The 26,643-nt window shown below is 44.6% G+C and overlaps 1 protein-coding gene across 1 annotated transcript in view; it reads right to left on the bottom strand.

Annotated features, from left to right (window-relative positions):
• The window catches only part of LOC126471543 (ADP-ribosylation factor-like protein 6), a 74,036-nt gene that overhangs the window by 30,050 nt on the left and 17,343 nt on the right, over positions 1 to 26,643 (bottom strand). The gene's annotated exons all lie outside the window — the stretch shown is intronic.

Raw genomic sequence — 26,643 nt, 5'->3', positions numbered from 1 at the left:
TATTCTTCTCTGTTTCCTTACTTCGAAACTTACGGTATCTTATTCTTTACATCAATATGATAAAATACTTTTTATCTAATACTTGATGCTCAGGGCATCACATCTCAGGTTTTTATTTGAATAACCTGTGGAAGCGGCATTCCACGACTTTTCATTGTATGTAATCACCTATAAATTTAAGCGTGCTTTCTTTGGAATCAAGAGAGATTAGTCCATACAAATCGCTTCACAGAATAACCTCAGCACGCTACACGATCAAACGCACATGGACCACAGCAGTCTGTGTGCTAAAACGCTCAAAGATTTCCATCGAAGACGGGAACTAATGCGTCATTTCCTGGAAATTACGCATGTACATCTACATCACATGGGTACTTTTCAAATCACACTTAAGTGCCTGGCAGAGGATTCATTGAGCCACCTTCACAATTCTCTATTATTCCAATCTCGTAAAGCGCGCGGAAAGAACGAACACCTATATCTCTCCGTACGAGCTCTGATTTCCCTCATTTTATCGTGGTGATCGTTTCTCCCTATGAAGGTCGGTGTCAACAAATTACTTTCGCATTCGGAGGAGAAAGTTGGTGATTGGAATTTCGTGAGAAGATTCCGTCGCAACGAAAAACGCCTTTCTTTTAACGATGTCCAGCCCAAATCTTGTATCATTTCAGTGGCACTCGCCTCCCATATTTCGCGATAATACAAACCGTGCTGCCCTTCTTTGAACTTTTTCGATATACTCCGTCAGTCCTATCTGGCAAGGATCCCACACCGCGCAGCAATATTCTAAAATAGGACGGACAAGCGTATTGTAGGCAGTCTCCTTAGTAGATCTGTTACATTTTCTAAGTGTCCTGACAATAAAACGCAGTCTTTGGTTACCCTTCCCCACAACATTTTCTGCGCGACTGCTACGGTCGCAGGTTCGAATCCTGCTTCGGGCGTGGATGTGTGTGATGTCCTTAGGTTAGTTAGGTTTACTTAGTTCTAAGTTCTAGGGGACTGATGGCCTAAGATGTTAAGTCCCATAGTGCTCAGAGCCATTTTTTGAACAACATTTTCTATGTGTTCCTTTTAATTTAAGTTGTTTGTAATTGTAATTTCTAGGTATTTAGTTGAATTTGCCGCCTTTAGATTTGACTGATTTATCGTGTAACCGAAGTTTAACGAATTCCTTTTAGCACTGACACTTTCTGTTATTTAGGGTCAAATGCAAATTTTCCCACCATTCAGATATCTTCTCTAAATCGTTTTGCAATTTGTTTTGATCTTCTGATGACTTTATTAGTCGATAAACGACAGCATCATCTGCAAACAACCTAAGACGGCTGCCCAGATTGTCTCCCAAATCGTTTATATAGAAAGGGAACAGCAAAGGGCCTATAACATTACCTTGGGGAACGCCAGAAATCACTTCTGTTTCACTTGATGACTTTCCGTCAATTACCACGAACTGTTACGTCTCTGACAGGAAGTCACAAATCCAGTCACATAACTGAGACGATATTCCATAAGCACGCAATTTCACTGCAAGCCGCTTGTGTGGTACAGTGTCAAAAGCCTTCCGGAAATCCAGAAATACGGAATCGATCTGAAATCCCTTGTCAATAGCACTCAACACTTGATGCGAATAAAGAGCTAGTTGTGTTTCACAAGAACGATGTTTTCTAAACCCACGTTGACTGTGTGTCAATAGACCGTTTTCTTCGAGGTAATTTATAATGTTCGAACACAATGTATGTTGCAGAATCCTGCTGCAATCGACGTTAATGATATGGGCCTGTAATTAAGTGGACTACTCCTACTACCTTTCTTGAATATCGGCGTGACCTGTGCAACTTTACAGTCTTTGGGTACGGATCTTTCGTCAAGTGAACGGTTGTATATGATTGTGCATGCACAGTTGCACTGTCGAAAATTTATGCGCATGTACAAAATTGAACACAGAAAAGGCATCGTGTGGAATCACTTTCAATCCATCCGCCAGATGCAGTTGTAACGCCTAGCAGGAGACTCGGAAGTAGACATAGTTTTTTCTTTCGTATCTTATTAGTCAGTGCACAGCATTACACTTTATACTGATACACCCATCACTGTCGTCCGTACTAAAACCATTACCCTTAAGACACACTTCTCACACATAGAGAAAGAAAGCTGCCGACTTGTACGAAGACACAAAACTTTTCAATGAGAGTCTCCCAGCCAAAAAAGCAACACTATTTTGACTACACTCTTCTTTGCCAGTAAGTGGTTTGGTTCCTGCTGCAATAAACATAATCAGGGGTTGAAACAAACATAAATGAAGATGATACAGATCACTGTACTGAAAATTCGTTTTGAGTCTCAGGAGGCGATGATAGCAGCGGAAATATTCTCAGAGCTCCTTTTTTCCCAAAGCAATTTTCGAACTAAACGAACGATTTCGTTGCAGACGAATTCTGCAGGAATTAACTCTTCATCGATTAGCTGTTCGCATTCGACAATGAATGTTTGTGTTGCAGCAAATTTCGGGAAGCGTTAAGTTAACTTTGTGTCAAGTCGTGTTATTAAGTGTATGTCCTTTAGCTCAGAAACCCGTTCAGTATTGCCTATGACTTGTACACTACTGGCCATTAAAATTGCTACACCACGAAGATGACGTGCTAAAGGCGCGAAATTTAACCGACAAGAAGAAGATGCTGTGATACGGAAATGATTAGCTTTTCATAGCATTCACACAAGGTTAGCGCCAGGTGGCGACATCTACAACGTGCTGACAAGAGGAGAGTTTGCAACCGGTTTCTCATACACAAACAGCAGTTGACAGGCGTTGCCTGGTGAAACGTTGTTGTGATGCCTCGTGTAAGGAGGAGAAATGCGTACCATCACGTTTCCGACTTTGATAAAGTTCGGATTGCAGCCTATCGCGATTGCGGTTTATCGTATCGCGACATTGCTGCTCGCGTTGGTCTAGATCCAATGACTGTTAGCAGAATATGGAATCGGTGGGTTCAGGAGGGTAACACGGAACGCCGTGCTGGATCCCAACGGCCTTGTATCACTAGCAGTCGAGATGACAGGCATCTTATCCGCATGGCTGTAACGGATCGTGCAGCCACGTCTCGATCCCTGAGTCAACAGATGTGACGTTTGCAAGACTGCAACCATCTGCACGAACAGTTCGACGACGTTTGCAGCAGCATGGACTATCAGCTCGGAGACCATGGCTGCGGTTACCCTTGACGCTGCATCACAGACAGGAGCGCCTGCGATGGTGTACCTAACGACGAACCTGGGTGCACGAATGGCAAAACGTCATTTTTTCAGATGAATCCAGGTTCTGTTTACAGCATCATGATGATCGCATCCGTGTTTGGCGGCATCGCGGTGAATGCACATTGGAAGCGTGTATTCGTCATCGCCATACTGACGTATCACCTGGCGTGATGGTATGGGGTGCCATTGGTTACACGTCTCTTATTCGCATTGACGGCACTTTGAACAGTGGACGCTACATTTCAGATGTGTTACAACCCATGGCTCTACCCTTCATTGCCTCGTGATGACTGGGTGTTGTGTGCTGTCCTAAAGTTAGTTAGGTTTAAGTAGTTCTAAGTTCTAGGGGACTGATGACCATAGATGTTAAGTCCCATAGTGCTCAGAGCCATTTGAACCATTTTTCTACCCTTCATTCGATCACTGCGAAACCCTACATTTCAGCAGGAGAATGCACGACCGCATGTTGCAGGTCCTGTACGGGCCTTTCTGGATACAGAAAATGTTCGACTGCTGCCCTGGCCAGCACATCCTCCAGATCTCACACCAATTGAAAACGTCTGGTCAATGGTGGCCGAGCAACTGGCTCGTCACAATACGCCAGTCACTACTCTTGATGAACTGTGATATCATGTTGAAGCTGCATTGGCAGCTGTACCTGTACACGCCATGCAAGCTCTGTTTGACTCAATGCCCAGGCGTATCAAGGCCGTTATTACGGCCAGAGGTGGTTGTTCTGGGTACTGTTTTCTCAGGATCTATGCACCCTTATTGCGTGAAAATGTAATCACATGTCAGTTCTAGTATAATATATTTGTCCAATGAATACCCGTTTATCATCTGCATTTCTTCTTGGTGTAGCAATTTTAATGGCCAGTCGTGTATAAAGGGAAGATCCGTGATATCATATTTAAGTTAAATATACTGTCATATCTTGTTTCTTCCATTAAACATGATTATAATTTTAACTTAAATTACATCCACAACCTATTGTATCTTATTTCTTATCATTATTTTGTCAGCAACAAATTTAAGCAAAATTTTATATATACATTTGTACTTTTTTCTATTTCCTTTTTTCTCTAGTATTATGCTTTTGTAAAATTCTCAAAAAATGTACTAGTGATGAAACTGAATTTGTATGAAATAACATGTAAAATCACGAAATGTCCTATTTACTATATAACAAACAGGCAGCAGGGCTTTACTTGAGAAATAAATACATATACCAGCCAGCCTGGATGTGGTTTTTAGATGGTTCCCAACATCCGACTAGGTGAAAACTGCTGGTGGCTGATGCCTACGTCCGTCTCAGATACATACCGCCACAGCGTTTGATGTCGTGCTCCTTTACTTCCAGAAGGCGTTCGATATAGTTCCGCACTGTCGCTTAATGAATAAAATACGAGCGCACGAAATATCATACCAACTTTGTGATTAGATGGAACAGTTCCTAGCGAAAAGAATGCAGCATGTCTTTCTTAACGGCGTACCCATGAGGAATGTTATAGGACCACTGACTTTCATAACAAGCACGTTGTTTCTCTGTAATAGACATAAACGAAGGGGGCGGTAATGGACAACGAAAAACCATCCTAAAACACATCCCAGAAACCGATGGTTGCCCTATGTGACGTTTCACGGCTGAGTACATGAACACCTTATATCAGAGTTCCCGATTACTTTAGGTATGCTCTTGAGGACAAACGTATTACAGTAAGCGTTTCACATGGCCACCGTTAATGTGAAGGCAAGGCTTTAGCGCGTCTCATCATCGATGCCCATACGTTCAAAAATCTCTGTCGTGTCCCGAAAACATCGACAACCATCTACAATGAACTTCTGGAGTTCAGCGACGCTGTCAACTGGGCTGTAATACACCAAATCATTTAAATACCTACACACAAATAATCCAACGAGTTCTAGTCGGGGACCCGGGTGGCCATAGTATTGGCGAGTCACGTCTGATACACTTGTTGTCGACACAGTTTTCTCCAGTACTTACGATTCCAGAACGATGATGAAACCAAATGCAGGCAGTTTATCACTTTTCAATTCACGCCTCACTTGCGGTGTTTAGAAAGAAATACAATCTTAAAGGCATAAACAGTGTTACTGCATTGGCATGACTACACTTGGGCATACTTCATATTGGGGAAACCATTGGCCTCAGCACATACGTTTATTAGGACTGTTTCAAAAATGGCTCTTAGCACTATGCGACTTAACTTCTGAGGTCATCAGTCGCCTAGAACTTAGAACTAATGAAACCTAACTAACCTAAGGACATCACACACATCCATGCCCGAGGCAGGATTCGAACCTGCGACCGGAGCGGTAGCTCGGTTTCAGACTGTAGCGCCTAGAACCGCACGGCCACTACGGCCGGCTATTAGGACTGTTTGCTTGTTCCATTGTCCGCTACACCCCTCACTTTTGTACCTGTAATAAACACATTGTATATAAATGACTTAGTGGATCACGTCGGGAGGTCTATGAGGTTTTTCGCGGATGATGGTGTTAGATACAGAGAAGTCGCAACGCTAAAAAATTGTAGGAAAATGAAGAAACACCTGCAGAGGGTCCACGCTTCGTGGAGAGATTGGCCTTTGACTCTCAACATAAACAAATGTAGCGTACTGAGCATAACTAGGCAGCAAGACCCCTTATTTTATGGTTACACGATTGCAGAAAAATCACTAGAAGCTGTCACATCCAATAAATATCTGGGACCGATTTAAAGTGGAATGATGACGTAAGATTAATTACAGGTAAAGCAGATGCCAGACTGAGATTCATTGGAAGAATCTTCAGGATGTGTTTTCCGTCCACGTAGGAGTTAGCTTACAAAACCATCGTTCGACCAATACTTGAATATTGCTCGCCATTGTCGGACCCGTACAAGATATGATTGATAGAGGAAATGGAGAAGATCCAAAGAAGGGCAGCGCGTTTCATCACAGGTTTATTTAGTAATCGCGAAATTGTTATGGAGATGCTCACCAAACTCCAGCGGTAGACGCTGAAAGATAGGCGTTGTGCATCACACTGTAACGTAGTATTAAAATTCCAAGAGCTTTCGCTCCTAGAAGAGTCCCGATATATTTCTTCCTCCAATATATCACTCGCTGAAGGATCGTGAAGGTAGGATTAGAGAGCCCACACAGGCTTACCAACAGTCGTATTTCCTGCAGACCATTCGTGACTGGAAGAGGACAGGGACAAAGTGGCAGTGTTACAAAAAGTACCCTCGGCCACACATCACAAGGGGGTTTGCGGCTTGCAGAGCATAGATGTAGATTTAAATGTGAGTTTGTGTGTGTAAAGTGGGGATGGGGGTTATTAGAGACCGAACACAAATAAGTTAAACATACAGAAGAAAATCCGTAGTATTCCATTCAAAGAAGCTAGTGCTGGATGGCCAGACTACGATTTGAACCCAGCTCCCTCCGAGTGCGAGTCCACTGCGCTATTTTTTTTTTTTTTTTTTTTTTTTTATTGTTCAGGTCGTGGGTATGGGGTGGCGGCGGCAAGGTGGGCAGGGGTCGCAACCCGAGGTCTGGCCACAATGTCTCCTCCCTCCCATCCCTGTGGATGTGGTACAAGGGATGCTATGGTTTTATTGTTTATTTTTTTGTAATTTTATTTAATTCATTAATTTGCTTTTTTTAAGCAGTAAGTAACTAAAACTAATACGTACACTCGTTTTGTCGAATTGGGGACGCACATAACTGAAAACACACTTATAGGTGCAGCAAAGAGCAAAAAGAAGGAGAACAAAGTGTGAGGCTAAGGAAGTCATTAAATAAAACCTAAGGGTGGATGCTGTACCACCATTAACCGATACTACATCCTGCAGCGGATGGGAAACAAAAACTGCAAGAACCTTTCGCACTGGGCACGAAAAGAGGAAAGAGGACAAATACTGCTACACAGTGCGAGGGGTCACGAAGAAAGTCTCCATCTGCTTTATCGTCCAGGTATGACTTCTCGCAATGACCAGGGTAGATCCCACGTTGTACCATGTAGTGTTCTATCATTGTCTTGTAATTTTAGCTTCGCTTACCCATGCTGATCCAGCTGCGTGGAGGGTCGTGGAACGCACTCCACAAATAATTGGAAAAATATTGACGATACTTTGGGTTACGAAGGATCTTGCAATGTCGTTCCTGCAAATAGTTCCAAAAGTCTCAAGTGTCCTTAGTGTCGTCTTGAAACGAATAATGCACTGCATGTCCACGAAGTCACGTCACGACACTAGTTTTCGTGCGTGGATAATACGTCTCATCCGGGAATAATATAGTCTTGGGTTCGATATGATTCGTCGTCACTCGAATGTAAAGCATTATGCCGACTCGCTTAGTCTCTTACCGCAGTCATCAACTTATCGCTTTCCTTATTCAGTAATACTTCCTGCTTAAAACAGGAATATAGGACTGTAGAGGAGATGGATATTTATCATTGAATCAAAGCCTACACGTGGCGACAGCAATAACGGAGAGTGAGGAAGGACAGGTCATACTATTTCCAACATCTGCTGAAAATGTGAATTTAGAGGTTACAGCCGCACTGGCAGCAGTGGCGAAACTTGAAGATAGACAGCTGCTGTAAGTTTTACAAAGCTGATCTCAATTAGGCTCATTATCATGTTTGTAACGGATGTCTCCGTACCTGGAGCTAAAGTACTAAAGCAAGAACGCAGCCACTGAACATTATATTTTTTATCCCTGAGTTGCTACTGTGTTCGTTTGTACCACCGTTGCTATGAGGGGTCTCACAGACTCGACCTGCGTATCAGTCTGATTTGTTAAGGATAGGGAGCACAAAAGGGCTTCACATTCACGTATGTTGCCTAGATGAAGTAAACAAACACGTTTTGCTTTGAGTCTGAGTAAATTATTGTCCTTTATTACTACGTAATCAAATTAGACAGTGATTATACACTGCTGGCCACCGTAAATGCAACACCAAGAAAGACAAGAGGTAGCACAACAAAATTTATTTTGTAGATAACATGTTGAGCAAGTATCAAATGATTACGTTTAAAGACGTCTGTGACATGTGGTTCCTGCCAGAATCAGTAGCCAGAGTAGCAGCCATTGTTGGAGATTACCGCTGCCACACGTCTCGGCATTGAGTCAAAGAGACGTTGGATGTGTTCCTGGGGTACAGCAGCCCAAGCAGCTTCCACACGTTGCCAAAGATCATCTGGTGTGGCAGCTGGGGATGTAATCTGGGTCACTCGTTGAGCAACCATGGACCACATGTTTTCTATCGGCGAAAGATCCGGAGAGCGAGCCGGCCAGGGAAGCAATTCAATCTGGTTATTGACGAAGAACCTTTGGACAATGCGTGCCACGTGTGGTCGCGCATTATCCTGTTGAAATGTGGCTGTGGCCGAGCCCTGAAGGTAAGGAAGGACAACTGGCTCCAACACCTCGGATATGTAGCGCCGGCTATTTAAAGTACCGACAATGCGTACTAGAGGCGTGCGAGAGTAATATCCAATACCGCCTCATACCATAATACCCGGTGCAAGACCAGTGTGGTGGTGCATAATGCGGCTGTCCAGCATCCACTCTCCACGGTGTCTCTACACTCGAATCCGACCATCTTGGTGCTGCAGACAGAAGCGTGCCTCGTCAGTAAAGACAACGTCATTCCATTCTGCCGTCCACATCCGTCTGTCATCACACGATTGGCGACGGAGACGTCTGTGGTTCTGCGTCAATGGTAGACGAAGCAATGGACGTCTTGCGGACAGACCACTCTGCTGTAAACAGCGTCGAATGGTACGGGCAGACACTGGATGATGCGTTACAGACGCAATGTGCTGTGCTATGGTTCGGGATGTCACTGAGCGATCCGTCACTGCCATGCACACAATTTGCCTATCAGCACGTGCAGTGGTGCACCGAGGTGAATGCGATTTACCACGTCGGTCCGTCGTACCCTCCTGCATCCAACGGTCACATATCCGCATTACAGTTGTTTGGTTTCGTCCAACACGACTAGCGATTTCTCTGTATGATAATCCACAATCTCGGTAAGCCACTATCCTTCCTCTGTCGAACTCGGATACTTGATCAAAAGATGTTCGCTGTTGTCTACGAGGCATAACTGATCGTCTTGTGAAACAACAACAAAGGTAAACACACGTGCCGAACGTACACTCGTCGAAATCGCCAAGCCTTAAATGGCGCTATGAGGTGGCGCCACAGGCGCGCGTGATGTGCGTCTGCGCTGAAATTCTAATCAGTTGCATATCTCATCGCTGCAAACTCATGGTGTAAATGTCACTTGATTCGGATGTTTCCTTCAGGGTGTTGCTTTTACGGTGGCCAGCAGTGTAACTGTTACATACCGTACAGGACAAAAATAGTTACACAATGTGACTGTCGTGTCTCATAGCGCACAAAGTAGAACAATGAAAGCTACCAAAACTAAACTCAGGTATGAACAGATGAGTAGAAAACATCTACGAAAACGCCGTAAGTAAACGGAGAGTCTCCACAATGTCTTTTGAACGTACTGTTTCCACATGTCGTTTTACCACACCAGGCCACTACATGCTGTCTTTACAAATTAAACTTGAGTGTTTTTTGAGACACACAAACTTAGAGCATCTGTAACAAATATATTGCGTTTTGCTATCTTCACACCCATAGCACCGTCCTCTCTTAGGCACCGTGCTCTCGTTCACATTCCCATCGTCTTGCTGTTCGACCCCCGCCAGTCAGTTGACAGATCTTTTGAGAGGTCGGTTGATATGCTGACTGCCAGCCCTGTGTAGTAATTGGCCTCTGACAAAAGCCTTCCCAAGCGATTTCAGAAAGTCCCTCCTCTTGGTCTCCCCCTGGTTGGTAGTTCTGAAGATGACGAGACTATTTATGCGTGCCACATTCAGTAAGCAAAAGAATAAGGCCAACGGCCACCTTCTAGTTGTTCTTGCTACATCATCGGTGACACACATCTGATCTATTAAATCTCCGCCGGCCGTGGTGGCAGAGCGGTTCTAGGCGCTTCAGTTTGGAACCGCGCGACCGCTACGGTCGCAGGTTCGAATCCTGCCTCGGGCATGGATGTGTGTGATGTCCTTAGGTTAGTTAGGTTTAAGTAGTTCTTAGTTCTAGGGGACTGATGACCTCAGATGTTAAGTCCCATAGTGCTCAGAGCCATTCTTTTTTAAATCTCCAGTTGTTGCATCTATTATGTTGTCATGGTGCATAGTACTCATTAGAAGTAGGCACCTGTTTTTCTTTGGTACAGAACTCACTAATGTGCATGTCTTCTGAAAGCCAAAGATACTTGTAAAAACATTTCTACCTCTTGTGTTCACGAATTCTGGGGGAATTTCGGTCTTGTTCTTTCTTACTGTTCCTAAAAGTGTTAATGTAAGGTCTTTCAGAAGTGACAGGGTCAGTTCATAGCGCGTAAACCAGTTATCCATCGTTATGTTCCTTGGTGTTTTGGAAATATGATTACACAACCTTTTGAGGACATCAGCTGCACGATTATTTACGGTCCATCTTGCTGCTCACCTAAATAAACTTTCAAATTTGACGTGTACGCCTTTCTTGCATCGGCTAGATTGAACACTTTTATTCCATATTTGCCAGGTTTGGAGGGAATGTACATTCGAAAACTACATCGTCCTCGAATTTTGACAAGCATTTCATCTACAGTGACATATTCTCCAAGAGAATAGTGTGCTATGCAGCTTTTGGTAGCCGGCCGCCTTGGCCGAGCGATTCTAGGCGCTTCAGTCCGGAATCGCGCTGCTGCTACGGTCGCAGGTTCGAATCCTGCCTCGGGCATGGATGTGTGTGATGTCCTTAGGCTTAAGTAGTTCTAGATTTAGGGGACTGATGACCTCAGATGTTAAGTCCCATAGTGCTTAGAGCCATTTGAACCAATTTTGAGCTATGGGTAAACAAATTAAATATATTTCGATTAGGAGCCAATTTATCCTCTTTTCGCCTGTCTACCTCGTTGGCTTATCGTCAAATCTCAGACACTGTGCCAGAAACCTGAATCTCTGTAGGGTCATTGTAGAGTAGAATAATTCCAGTCCTGTTCAATCTCTGTCCCAGAGTTCTTCTAAATTAACCCTACCGACCTTGTACATTCCACCCATAAAAACAGACCAAGAAATGCTCCAATTTCACCTTTATCTGTCTCATGAATGAAGGTCTGAGGCGAAGAGCATCTCGACTTAGCGGATTCGATACATTGGTTAGTATGTATCACTACTTCATCCATTATTTCATCCGTGGAAGAACAGCGCCATATTTCTACTTCTGTCCTTTTATTCTTTGCCATTCCCCTCACACCAGGAATATGTGACACAATATTATGTGACCTCGTTCTGATACGAGGAATAGGCATGTCTTTCATCCATTTAGTACGCTTGTCCTTACCAACAAAATATTTCTTATTTTTCTGATATCTATCACTGTCTTTCCCACTTCCGCTTTCCGTATGGTGTTCACTATACAGTTGGACGTATACGTCTCCACCTTCGTCACCTGATTCATCACTAACGACTTCATTTCGCAGTGCATCATTGCACAGATATTCTGTTAAATCCATTATAGCCCTCGTCTGAAATAAATAGACTGATTCAGCAATCTGAATGTGTGCTACAAACGTATTTGTGTTGGGACGAACGATATCATCATTGCTACTCTGGGTCCTATAGCCCCAACAAGTACTTACCTACTTGCTTTGGTCGATCTGGCAGACCCAAACACGCTACTAGCACTCCTAGATAGTGGACTTCCGCCGTCACTTGACGAGCAAATGGTACAGCTGTGTAAGGTAGGAAGCTACAAGGTTCAAATGGTTCAAATGGCTCTGAGCACTATGGGACTCAACTGCTGAGGTCATTAACCCCCTAGAACTTAGAACTAGTTAAACCTAACTAACCTAAGGACATCACAAACATCCATGCCCGAGGCAGGATTCGAACCTGCGACCGTAGCGGTCCTGCGGTTCCAGACTGCAGCGCATTTAACCGCACGGCCACTTCGGCCGGCGAAGCTACAAGGAACGCTGCTCGTGTGCAGTGTTGTGAACGTAACGAAAACGAATCGCTCACACAAGTCAGGGTCCGGGAGACCCACTAGTAGCAATGCAGAGTAAAGTGCGAAGCATTTCAGAGTTTCTTTACTTTCTCGTCTACAGCCCAGATTCTTTTGGTTGACCTGAAAAAACAGTGGCAAGACCATTCAAAGAGAGGGAAAAAAATCTACAATATTTGACAGCTTGCGATAGCACTAAATTCAGTCGGTGAACAAAACGTTGAACGAATGTTGCAGCAGAAAACGTCTTTATTGCATTACATTGAAATGGCCAAACATAACTGCAGCTCCATCGTAACTGCTAGCTTGTTCGTGAGTTTTAAAAACCTCTCATGAACTTCATCACCAGCTGTGACATAACGAAGTACTGAGGAGTGACGATACTTGCGAGTAATTATACATATAAGTTGTTTCATCCAGAATAGCTGACACAGAATTCATTTCACTTATCTCCTTTTTCCATTTGATTTTTGACCATGTTTGAAATAAAAGCAATGAAGTCAGTATATATTACATTTGACACTCCTGTAAACAAAGAAGAGTGTTCTAAATGACGCTTCAGCTTTTCTTAATATTCAGTGAGAAGACATACGAATTCACTGTTGTATGTTTGAATATGAAAACACTGTATGCAAGATTTCAAGTTATGATGCCTGATGAAGTTCTAGGTTACAGAAATGCGTTATGTTCTTCTCCTCTACAGAGGTAGTATGTCATTGTATTCATCCGACGAATCACATGCTGTAAGCTATCATGCATCCTGTAAGCTTCAATGTGAAGCACGTTGCAATGCAACATTTTTTGAGTTCATGAAGCCTCCTGGAGGTGACACAATACGCACCAGAGGTGCCGGATGACACACCCTTGGCTAACTGCAACCATTGTATCGCCTCATCTGCTTATCTACATCTATCCTCTGCGAACCACTGCGAAGTGCATGGCAGAAGGTACGTCCCACTGTACCGGTTATTAGGGGTTCTTCCCGTACCATTCAAGTATGGAGCACAAGAAGAAAATGATTCTTTAAATCTTCTGTGCTTGATGTAACTAATATACTCTTGTCCTCACGATTCCTATGGGAGCGATATGTAGAGGGTTGTAGTATTTTTCTAGAGTCATCTTTTAAAGGCGGTTCTTGAAACTTTGCTAGTAGACTTTCTCGAGATTGTTTCCGTCTATCTTCTAGAGTCTGCCAGAACAGTTCTTCCAACATTTCTGTGACACTCTCCCACGTGTACAACAAACCTGTGACCATCTGTACTGTCATTCTCTGTAAACGTTCAATATCCCCCTCTAATGCTGTTTCATATGGATAACGCACACTTGAACAATATTTTATAAAGGGTTCCACGAGTGATTTGTAAGCAATCTCCTTTGTAGTATGACTGCATTTCCCTACTATTCTACTAATAAACCAAAGTCTGCTACCTGATTTACCAATTAGTGAACCTATGTGACCCTGAATAAAGAAAAGTGGGAAGTTATTCACATGAGTACTAAAAGAAATCCGCTAAATTTCGATTACGCGATAAGTCACACAAATCTCAAGGCTGTAAATTCAGCTAAATACTTAGGGATTACAATTACAAATAACCTAAATTGGAACGATCACATATATAATGTTGTGGGTAGAGCAAACTAAAGACTGCGATTCATTGGTAGAACAATTAGAAGGTGCAACAGGTCTACTAAAGAAACTGCTTACACCACGCTTGTCCGCCCTATTCTGGAGTACTGCTGTGCGGTGTGGGATCCCCATCAGGTGGGACTGACGGATGACATCGAAAAAGTACAAAGAAGGGCAGCTCGTTTTGTATTATCGCGAGTGTATTGTATTATCGAGTGTCACAGACATGATACGTGAATTGGAGTGGCAATCAGTAAAACAAAGGCGTTTCTCGTTGCGACGGGATCTTCTCATGAAATTTCAATCACCAGTATTCTCTTCCGATTGCGAAAACATTCTGTTGACACCCACTTACATAGGGTGAAATGATCATCACGATAAAATAAGATAAATCAGGGCTAGCACAGAAACATTTAAGTGCTCGATTATCCCGCTTGCCGTTCGAGAGTGGAACGGTAGAGAGACAGCTTGAAGGTGGTTCATTGAACCCTCTTCCAGGCACTTTGTTGTGAATAGCAGAGCAATCACGCAGATGTAGACGTAGATGTATGTGATACTTCCGTTGCATGCCCCTTCTGCTACTCCCAGATATTTGTATGTGTTTACAGATTCCAGCTGTGACTCACTGATACTCGTATTATGGGCTTAGGATGCTATGTTTTTGCGTTTAGTGAAGTGCACAACTTTACATTTCTGAATATTTAAAGCAAGTTGCCTATCTTTGCACCACATTAAAATCTTATAAAGATCTGACTAGATATTTGCACAGCTTCATCCAGACAGCAATTCATTATATATAACTGCATCGTCTGCAAAAAAAGTCTGAGGTTACTGCTAATATTGTCTGTAAAGTAATTAATACGAGGGTCGTTCAATAAGAAATACCCCACTTTTTTCCTCAGAACATATTTATTGTTAAGAGTCAAAATTTGGTGATAATATACATCAACATGTCTTTTCTGTGTCATATTTTTCTACGTAGTCTCCATCACCTTCTATGGCCGTACGCCAACGTTGTGGAAGAGCATGGTAAAAGCTCTTGTCCTGTAGGTGTAGCCATTTTTTCACTGCATAACTGACACTCTCGTAATCTTCAAAGTGTGGTCACAGTAGAGAATCTTTAAGCGGCCCAAAGAGATGGAAGTCCGAGGGTGCCAGGTCTGGACTGTAGGGTGGATGAGGCAATGGTGTCTAACCAAATCTGGCGGTGTGTTCCCGTGTTCTCAGACTTGTGTGTGGGCGTGCATTGTGTTGGAGCAAGATTTCTGCTGGACTTTTGTCCGATCGAACACGTCGGGAACGTTTCTTGAGTCTATTCAGAGTTTTCACGTATGCCTCGAAATTCATGGTTGATCCTCTTGGCATCACATCCACGAAACTGACGCCATCACAGTCCCAGAAGACTCTCACCATGACTTTTCCGGCAGAGGAGGTTGTCTTGAATTTCTTATTTTGTGGTGAATGAGGATGATGCCACTCCATGGAGTACCTTTTTGTTTCCGGCGCAAAGTGGTGCACCCAGATTTCGTCCCCCGTAACGATCTGTGACAGAAAGGCCTCTCCGTCGGTTCCAAAACGCTCCAACAACTCAGATGAAATGGCCTTCCTTTGAATCTTGTGGTCCGTTTTGAGCATTCGTGGAACCCATCGCGAGCACTTCTTTGAATATCCGAGAGTCTCGTCATAGCAGACGCACTTCCAATGCTGACCGACAATTGTAGAGCCAATTGTCGAGTTGTGACGCGCCGGTCGGCACCAGTACCGCACGATTCAGCGTGTGTGGAGCAGTGGCTGTGACAGGACGTCCCGAGCGTGGCTGATTATGGAGCTCTGTTTCTCCATTTCCTGAGGCTGTAACTTTCTTTGCCCATCGACCAACTGTACTCCCATCAACTGCAGCATCGCCATACACTGCACACAAGCGTTTATAGATGTTCACCACGGTTGTGGGGCATTACTTACTGAACGACCCTCGCATATAACATGAAGAGCAAGGAACTCAGTACACTTCCCCACGATACACACTCCTACATATGCCGATGACTCTCCATCGAAGATAACATGATGCATTCTCCCTACCAAGAAATCCTCAGTCCAGTCACAAATTTCGCCTTATACTCCATACGACCGTCCTTTTGATATCGAGTCAAACGCTTCTTTGAAATCGGGAAATACTGCATCTACATTCCTGCCTCGATCCATGGCTTTCAAGATTCCATACGAGAGAAGTCCTAGTTGGGTTTCACATGACCTTTGCTGGTTAGCATGGAAGAGATCCTTCTGTTCGAGATGCTTGTGGGGAAGCGGGTGGTAGAGGAGATGTGCAGCTTAACTTGAAATTGAAATGTCGTGCAATTCACTACTCTAACAAAGCACTGTCGACGATGAAAACCACATCAAGCGCCAGCATAAATCTTAGAACGGCCTGGGGAAGAAACGCTGAACCTCTGAATTTAGAATCTAACACCTACTGAAACTCCAAGAGAAACGGAAAAAAATCGCAACACCAAAATATACACTCATGCTCATAAATTAAGGATAATTGCACAAAACTGGCGCTAATAGCATAGGCACATAGGAAACAACACGACACACATCTGTAAGTCCACGGTAATGGTGATAAGTTAAGGAAACCGTCCCGAAACACATGTGCTACAAAACGCCACTGTTTCCTGCGCATGTACCCCGACAACAGTATGGGATATGATCCCCATTCACACGTACACAGGCCGCTCAACGGGTTGGCATACTCTGGATCTGATAGTCGAGCAGCTGCTGGGGTATAGCGTCGCATTTTGCACCAGTGCCTGTCGAAGCTCCTGAAGTGTCCTAGGGGTTTGAAGACGTGCAGCGATACGTCGACCGAGAGCATCCCAGACGTGCTCGATGAGGTTTAGGTCTGGAGAACAGGCAGGCCACTCCATTCGCCTGATATCTTCTGTTTCGAGGTACTCCTCCACGATGGCAGCTCGGTGGGGCCGTGCGTTATCATCCATCAGGAGGAAGGTGGGACGCACTGCACCCCTGAAAAGGCGGACATACTGGTGCAAAATGACGTCCCGATACGCCTGAACTGTTACAGTTCCTCTGTCAAACACATGCAGGGATGTACGTGCACCAATCATAATCCCACCCCACACCATCAAACCACGACGTCCATACAGGTCCCTTTCAACGACATTAAGGGGTTGGTATCTGGTTCGTGGCTCACGCCAGATGAAACCCCGGCGAGAATCACTGTTCAGACTATACCTGAACTCGTCCGTGAACATAACCTGGGACCACTGTTCCAATGGCCATGCACTGTGTTCTTGACACCAGACTTTACGGGCTCTCCTGTGACCAGAGGTCAGTGGAATGTACCTTGCAGGTCTCTGGGCGAATAAACCATGTCTGTTCAGTCGTCTGTAGACTGTATGTCTGGAGACAACTGTTCCAGTGGCTGTGGTAAGGTCCCGAGCAAGGCAACCTGCAGTAGTCCGTGGCACTGATGGTGAGATATCGGTCATCTTGTGGTGTTGTACACGGTGGACGTCCCGTACTGTAGCGCCTGGACACGTTTCCTGTCTACTGGAATCGTTGCCATAATTTTGAGATCATACTTTGTGGCACACGGAGGGCCTGTGCTACAACGTGCTGTGTTTGACCAGCCTCCAGTCGCTCTAGTATTCTATCCCTCATAACGTCATCAATATGTGTTCTTGGAGTCATTTTCAATACACAGTCACCATTAGCACGTCTGAAAACGTCTGCACACTTACTCGCTGCACCGTACTCTGACATGCACCAACACACCTCTGCATATGTGGACTGCTGCCAGCGCCACCGTGCGACGACCGCAGATCAAATGCACCGCATGGTCATACCCCGAGGTGACTTAAACCCGCAAACCACCCACCAGAGCGTTGTTTCACCATGTATCAGCATTATCCTTAATTTATGAGCAAGAGTCTAATTAATGTAGAATAATGAAATTTCGGGAATATGTTTTTCTAGGTAACAAATTTAAGTGATTAACGTTGCAAGATCACATGTTAATGTAAGCGCGAGATAAGCCTTTGCAAATGTGAAATGCTGGTACATTACTAACCGGTGTAAGCGCCAGATTGACGAATGTAAACATGCAAATGTACATGCATTGTGTTTTACAGGTGCTGGATGTCAGTCAGTTTGTGGGATGGAGTTCAATGTCTGTTGCGCTTGGTCGGTCATTTCACGGACTGTTAATGCTATTTGTTGATGACGTTGGAATTGTCGTCCGATGATTTCCCATACGCACTCGACTGGAGAAAGATCTGGTGATCGAGGAGGCCAAGGCAACATGTCAACACTCCGTAAAGCGTGTTGGGTTACAACAGCGATATGTGGGCGGTTCAAGGCGCTACAGTCTGGAACCGCGCGACCGCTACGGTCGCAGGTTCGAATCCTGCCTCGGGCATGGATGTGTGTGATGTCCTTAGGTTAGTTAGGTTTAAGTAGTTCTAAGTTCTAGGGGACTGATGACCTCAGACGTTAAGTCCCATGGTGCTCAGAGCCATATGAACCATTTTTTGTGGGCGAGCGTTATCTTGTCGGACAAAACCCCCTGGAATGCTGTTCAGGAATGGCAGTGCCGAATGAAAAGAATGACGTACAAATTTTGAGTCACAGTGCGTAGGTCAGTCACGAGAGTGCTCCTGCTATCAGACATTTCTGCAAAGTGTTTCTGCAATATCGCAAAAGGAACATCCAGTTTCTCGTAACCATATTACACGGGCTCGTTCGAACTCAATGAGGTGTTGATAATGGCGTCTTTGTCGCCTTAAAGGCATTCTTGACTAACGTCAACTCACCCCGTCCAATCTCAAAGGAAATTAACTCTTACGACCGTTACACAGGATATTTAAAGCAAACCTGATCTGCATTTTCATCGTGGCGCTACTAGTGCCACTCTTATGCGACTGGCGCGAAATTTGAATAGACACCGTCTTACAGACGCCTACCAACTTTCGTTTACGTCGCACAACTCTTTATGGTGTTGCGATTTTTTACGTTTTCTGAATGAGAAACACGCTGCGTCATCTTACATACAAATCGTAGATTGCGTTACTTCTACCTACGTTGTGCGGTTGCACTGAAATGCTACTCATTTGCTTATACAAGTATGCAATACACTCCAACGCCGATTAGACGTTTTCTGGATAACCCCTTTATGGTGTTGCGCTTTAAATGACTAGAAGGTTAAAGATCATGATGGAGAAATTTCGCACATTTCGTCCTCGCAAATGAAAAAGTTCAGTGTGAGATGTACGTGTGATGCTGTCACATTCTTTACTCCAGCATCTCGTGTCACTCACATCTTTAGTCAGAAACTAGGAAAAGGTGATCTGCCGAATCGCAGGCCCATGCAAAAAATGTTCAGATGTGTGTCAAATCTTATGGGACTTAACTGCTAAGGTCATCAGTCCCTAAGCTTACAACACTACTTAACCTAAATTATCCTAAGGACAAACACACACACCCATGCCCGAGGCAGGACTCGAACCTCCGCCGGGACCAGCCGCACAGTCCATACCTGCAGCGCCTAAGACCGCTCGGCTAATCCCGCGGGGCAGGCCCATGCATAGGCTGCCATGAATACGAAACGAAAGACGGCTGCCTTTGAAGTGGTGCCGCACACTGTAAGCAAAACCTGCTGATGAGTGGCGTCGCATCATTTTCAGCGATGAATCTCGGCTCCATCCTACCTCAGATGTCCGTTATGTCGTCTTCGAAATGAGGGGACACGTTCTGCCAATGTTTTGGAGACCTACACCACTATCATGGTGAGGGGAGCCATTGAATATGACTTCGTGTTACCTCTGGTAGTGCCGGACGCTGTGGCCGAGCGGTTCTAAGCGCTTCCGTCCGGAACCGCGCTGCGGCTACGGTCGCAGGTTCGAATCCAGCCTCGGGCATAGATGTATGTGATGTCCTTAGGTTAGTTAGGTTTAAGTAGTTCTAGGTCTAGGGGACTGATGACCTCAGATGTTAAGTCCCATGGTGCTTAGACCCATTTCAACCATGTTTTGAACCTCTGGTAGTGATTCAGGGGACTCTGACATCACAGCGGTAACTCTCTGATATTGTGTTCTCCTGTGTTACCACTCATGAGAAAATACCCTGGTATCATCTTTCAGTAGAATCTACAATTTTCTCTATGAACTTCCTGCATAATGTTGAGTAACTCCCTTAGCCTGCAAGATGCATCAATCTGCCTCCAATGGAACGTGTGTGGGGCCAGCTAGACCGTCTAGTCGAGTTCAGGAACAATATCAGTGATATCGAGAGTTTGCTACTACAGTTGTAGGCCTATTTACCCATACAACGGCTGCATGAGATCCTTCTCACTGGAATCAGTGCATGTGTTCAGGACCAAAGAGATTCAGCATCCTATTGACAATGGACAGCACTGTGCTCATTTAATTTTAGTTTCTAATCACTGAAATAATACAACATAATTCCGTAATGTGTGCAGTCTCATTTCATTTACATCTCTCCTTCTAAGAACTTCTTTTCAGTATGCATGACAAAAGCTGGCCCCTGTGGCCGAGCAGTTCTAGGCGCTTCAGCCCGGAACCGCACTGCTGCTACGGTCGCAGGTTCGAATCCAGCCTCGGGCATGGATGAGTGTGATGTCCTAGGGTTAGTTAGGTTTAAGTAGTTCTAAGTCTAAGAATTCGAAAGTGGCAACTGTTTATGATCTGTCAAAATGGTTCAAATGGTTCTGAGCACTATGGGACTTAACATCTGAGGTCATCAGTCCCCTAGAACTTAGAACTACTTAAACCTAACTAACCTAAGGACATCAGGCACATCCATGCCCGAGGCAGGATTCGAACCTGCGACCGTAGAGGTCGCGCGGTTCCAGACTGAAGCGCCTAGAATCGCTCGGCCACAGCGGCCGGCTATGATCTATCGCTACAGTAAAGCTGCTAGCTTAAAAATTGGTGCACCTATCCAAATGAAGTTCACATACTAAGAGGTTAACTGCTTATAACACTGTTTGTTATTCCCTGCCTGTCCTCTTCCCTCCGTGAAAACCAATTTATCGAGTTCTAAATAAAACTCGAAATTTCTTGAACATTTAGGAATTTTAGCCAATCATCTTTGTGCCTACGGTTTGATTTGTTCTTGCCTCAGACACATGCAGGTCCATTGGTCTTCTCCCTCTTCCATTACGTTGCAACCGTATGTAAGATGCTTCCTTCTGAGAAAACTCCTTGTATCCTTATTAAAAGTTATTTCGGTTGCCTGTGACAAAACTAAAATTCATTAGATTAGTGTGACGACCTCAGCCTGTTTAACCAGACTTGGCCCGCCATTAGAATTGTTCAATGTTAAGATGAACCCAGATGTTTATGAAAGCATGGAAGAAGTTCGCAAGATTCATGACCTTATTTGGTGTGCTTTATTTCCATAACTTGGACGTAATTCGCTTCAGATATAATTTCAATTCTCATAGTGTGCAAGTTGCCTGCGAGTGGCTTGTGAGCCGCTCAGCAGGAGCTACTTGCCGTCGGTTTTCAGGGCGCTCAGCCACAGCGTTGTTGTGCACTTGCAAAGTGCGAATGCGCTCGCAAGTGTGTATGCGCTCGCGGGCAAAGTTCTCGCCAACTATGGCGCTCGTGTGCAATGTGACACATAGCAGGCGAGATTCAACGCTTCATTTGTTTTGCCGAACGGCTTATAGTAGCTCGTGAACACTTTGCTCGCAAGTATATACGCACCTCAAGCTAGATCTCGTATTCGTTGCTTTGACTTCTGGAAAACAGCTGTCTAAAATCTCGTCCCGCTTGAAGTCACTCATTTCTCTCCGTGATCTACTTTGACAGGAAAATGTCTATAGCGTTGACTTATCATTCGTATATCAGCAATTTCACTCCCTTGGGTGCATAACATGTGACATAGAGAACACATTTAGAAGAGTGTTTCTGCTACATACTGCATGTCGCCAAATTTTCATTAAAAAGTTTGGCGAAGGGTGTCTCCTAAGAATGTAAAATTTTTGGCAGATAACCGGTTTGGCAGTACGTAGAACAGAATTAGGATCTTGAATCTCTCTTATTACGCACAGGCATTTATTTCAGCAAATAACAGATGATATACAGGGTATTACAATAAGGTACGGCCAAACTTTCAGGAAACATTCCTCACACACAAATAAAGAAAAGATGTTATGTGGACATGTGTTCCGAAACGCTTAATTTCCATGTTAGAGCTCATTTTAGTTTCGTCAGTATGTACTGTACTTCCTCGATTCACCGCCAGTTGGCCCAATTGAAGGAAGGTAATGTTGACTTCGGTGCTTGTGTTGACATGCGACTAATTGCTCTACAGTACTAGCATCAAGCACATCAGTACGTAGCACCAACAGGTTAGTGTTCATCACGAACGTGGTTTTGCAGTCAGTGCAATGTTTACAAATGCGGAGTTGGCAGATGCCCATTTGATGTATGGATTAGCATGGGGCAATAGCCGTGGTGCGGTACGTTTCTATCGAGACAGATTTCCAGAACGAAGGTGTCCCGACAGGAAGACGTTCGAAGCAATTCATCGGCGTCTTAGGGAGCACGGAACATTCCAGCCTATGACTCGCGACTGGGGAAGACCTAGGACAACGAGGACACCTGTAATGGACGAGGCAGTTCTTCGTGCAGTTGACGATAACCGTAATGTCAGCGCCAGAGAAGTTGCTGCTGTACAAGGTAACGTTGACCACGTCACTGTATGGAGAGTGCTACGGGAGAACCAGTTGTTTCCGTACCATGTACAGCGTGTGCAGGCACTATCAGCAGCTGATTGGCCTCCACGGGTATGCGAATGGTTCATCCAACAATGTGTCAATCCTCATTTCAGTGCAAATGTTCTCTTTACGGATGAGGCTTCATTCCAGCGTGATCAAATTGTAAATTTTCACAATCAACATGTGTGGGCTGACGAGAATCCGCACGCAACTGTGCAATCACGTCATCAACACAGATTTTCTGTCAACGTTTGGGCAGGCATTGTTGGTGATGTCCTGATTGGGCCCCATGTTCTTCCACCTACGCTCAATGGAGCACGTTATCATGATTTCAGACCGGGATACTCTACCTGTTCAAATGGCTCTGAGCACTATGCGACTTAACTTCTGAGGTCATCAGTCGCCTAGAACTTAGAACTAATTAAACCTAACTAACCTAAGGACATCACACACATCCATGCCCGAGGCAGGATTCGAACCTGCGACCGTAGCAATCGCACGGTTCCGGACTGAGCGCCTAGAACCGCTAGACCACCGCGGCCGGCATACTCTACCTGTGCTGTTAGAACATTTGCCTTTACAAGTACGACACAACATGTGGTTCATGCACGATGGAGCTCCTGCACATTTCAGTCGAAGTGTTCGTACGCTTCTCAACAACAGATTCGGTGACCGATGGATTGGTAGAGGCGGACCAATTCCATGCCATCCACGCTCTCTTGACCTCAACCCTCTTGACTTTCATTTATGGGGGCATTTGAAAGCTCTTGTCTACGCAACCCCGGTACCAAATGTAGAGACTCTTCGTGCTCGTATTGTGGACGGCTGTGATACAATATGCCATTCTCCAGGGCTGCATCAGCGCATCAGGGATTCCATGCGACGGAGGGTATATGCATGTATCCTCGCTAACGGAGGACATTTTGAACATTTCCTGTAACAAAGTGTTTTAAGTCACGCTGGTACGTTCTGTTGCTGTGTGTTTGCATTCCATGATTAATGTGGTTTGAAGAGAAGTTCAAAAAAATGGTTCAAATGGCTCTGAGCTTTGTGGGACTTAATATCTATGGTCATCAGTCCCCTAGAACTTAGAATTGCTTAAACCTAACCAACCTAAGGACATCACACGACACCCAGTCATCACGAGGCAGAGAAAATCCCTGACCCCGCCGGGAATCGAACCCGGGAACCCGAGCGTGGGAAGCAAGAACGCTACCGCACTACCACGAGCTGCGGACTGAAGAGAAGTAATAAAATGAGCTCTAACATGGAAAGTAAGCGTTTCCGGACACATGTCCACATAAAATTTTCCTTCTTTGTGTGTGAGGAATGTTTCCTGAAAGTTTGGCCGTACCTTTATGTAACACCCTGTAATATCGCTGCGTTGCAGTGATATGTTCACTCCACGCTTTTAACGAAAGGAGCTAAGTGACGAATAGATAATATCTTCAAAACAGCCATTGTAGTCCAGGTGACGCCAAAGAATGGAAAGGTCCTCATTCAGTTCGGTACCGCAGCTGTCATTCTTTACACCCGCTCTTGAAAAAGGTTTATCTATCCGCAACACTAAGCTTAGTTTAAACACCACGGTCCCACCCAATGGTGATGTTGCCTTTTTCCGACCCATGAACTGACTAATCCGACCAATTGGAGGGACACCTTCAGGTTAACGCGAAACCCAAACCACAATACAGCTTCGTTTATACACACTACTATTATCAGATATTGACGAAGCGATAACTGACAGAAATAATCATGTATACTCACTCTAAAATCAGGTTGAAACGGCATCTGACTGCGCTAGTCACAAATAGCTGGCCTGATTTGTTACTGATCGTTTAGTCTGTAGTGTTGGCAGAAGAGCCAACACTGTGTTTCTAGAGGAGGCCGAAATGCACGCGTTTAATTACACGCTGACTGGCGTGAGGTCTGGAACAGGACAATATCTTGAGAATTGCAAATAAAGTACGTAGATGATGTAATACTTAACTTTAATCCACAATTGTAGAACGTCTCTCTTGATGATACATGTTTCACATAATAAATATCAATTGAATACGGCGCCTTGCTAGGTCGTAGCAAATGTAGCTGAAGGCTATGCTAACTATCGTCTCGGCAAATGAGAGCGTATTTGTCAGTGAACCATTGCTATGAACGTCGGCTGTACAACTGGGGCGAGTGCCAGTACGTCTCTCTAGACCTGCCGTGTGGTGGCGCTCGGTCTGCAATCCTGACAGTGGCGACACGCGGGTCCGACGTATACTAACGGACCGCGGCCGATTTAAAGGCTACCACCTAGGAAGTGTGGTGTCTGGCGGTGACACCACATAGTCCGCCCCCGGTAGCTGAGTAATAGCCGCCACGGTAGCTCAGCGTGTTCGGTCAGAGGGTTAGCTGCCCTCTGTAATAAAAAAAAACTGAGTTACTCGATCAACAACGAACTTAAACGGATGTCTTACGACATCCGCTCCGAGCAGATGCAACGAACAAAACCGAACAAAATGAGATAAAAAAAAGAGTGGTAAGCGCGACAGACTGTCAATCCAAAGGTCCCGGGTTCGATTCCTGGCTGGGTCGGAGATTTTCTCCACGCAGGTACTGGGTGTTGTGTTGTCCTAATCATCATCATTTCATCCCCATCGACGCGCAAGTCGCCGAAGTGGCGTCAAATCGAAAGACTTGCACCAGGCGAACGGTCTACCCGACGGGAGGCCCTCGTCACACGACATTATTATTATTATTACTGATCGTTTATTTGTCTTTACTTGTCAGTTCCCTTGTGTTCAGCATAGAGTTGAATTCCTCATCAAGTGTACGCTGCAGAATAGCGTAAGCAGGCAGCTCGAGTGAGGTGGCGAAATGGTAAGACACTGCACCAGCAGTCAGGACGATGGTGGTTCAAATCTCAATCCGGACATCCAGATTTAAGTTGTCCCTAATCTTTCTAAATCTCTTGCAGCAAATGCCGGGATGTTTCCTTTGAAAGGGTACGGCCAGTTTCCTTCCCCATCCTTTCCAAATCAATCCTGTGCTCCGTCTCTAATGACCTCATTGTCGACGGAACAGTGAACCTTAATCTTCCTTCCTTCACTCATTCTTATTGATAACTGCGATTCTCGACCGATTAAAAGTAATATAATTGTTTGAAGTTTTCTAAAATATTTTTGTCTCCAAATCGTCTATTTACCATACGATGCGGTTCTTCCGAGTAAAAACAGATACGGATTACTTTCCTGGGCGAGTAGACCTAATCGAAGATGCCATTAAATATCTCCATCTCCATTCACACTCCGCAACCCAGTATGAAGTTTATGGCAGAAGGTACTTACTACTCTACACTTATTAGGCATCGCCTGTTTCCACGTGCACCACAGTCTGCAGTTGGTTGCATCTGTTCTCCCAATGGCATTGTAAGACCAATTAGAGAGGCTTCGTTGCGTAATGAGTAAGTGTCGAGCTACCCATCCAAAGATCCAGAATTCAATGTCATTTGGTCCTATTGTTTCTTCTGCGACCTACCGTTTGTTTCACCTCTGATAATGGTTTGTTAAAGCGAAAACTAACAAGTTGCTCTGTGATTCACAGCCTACGTTAAACGGTAGGTCTCCCTGTAATGGACTGGGTAAGTCAGTTCAAAGATTACAGGAAAGTAGGGGCATACCGAGTCCAATGGGACCATACCTAGCAAAGCATAGTGGTGTCTGAACCAGTTTTAATCATCTTTCCTTTTTTGAGTCTCTTGTTATCATTCTTCGCAACATTTTGTTGCAACTTCCTGTTGTAACAGTATGTTGTAAGATGAAATGGACCGTTCAATTAAGTTTAGTCATAGGTATCAATGGGTTTTGCTTGATTGACAGGATACTGAGAAACCGTACTTTATCTGTGAAACCCTTGTACATCTGCAAGTGAAA

This window comes from Schistocerca serialis, chromosome 3, assembly GCF_023864345.2.
Source record: "Schistocerca serialis cubense isolate TAMUIC-IGC-003099 chromosome 3, iqSchSeri2.2, whole genome shotgun sequence".
NCBI lineage: Eukaryota > Metazoa > Arthropoda > Insecta > Orthoptera > Acrididae > Schistocerca > Schistocerca serialis.
The sequence above is the reverse complement of the archived record's forward strand: the minus strand, read 5'-3'. Positions and strand labels throughout refer to the sequence as shown.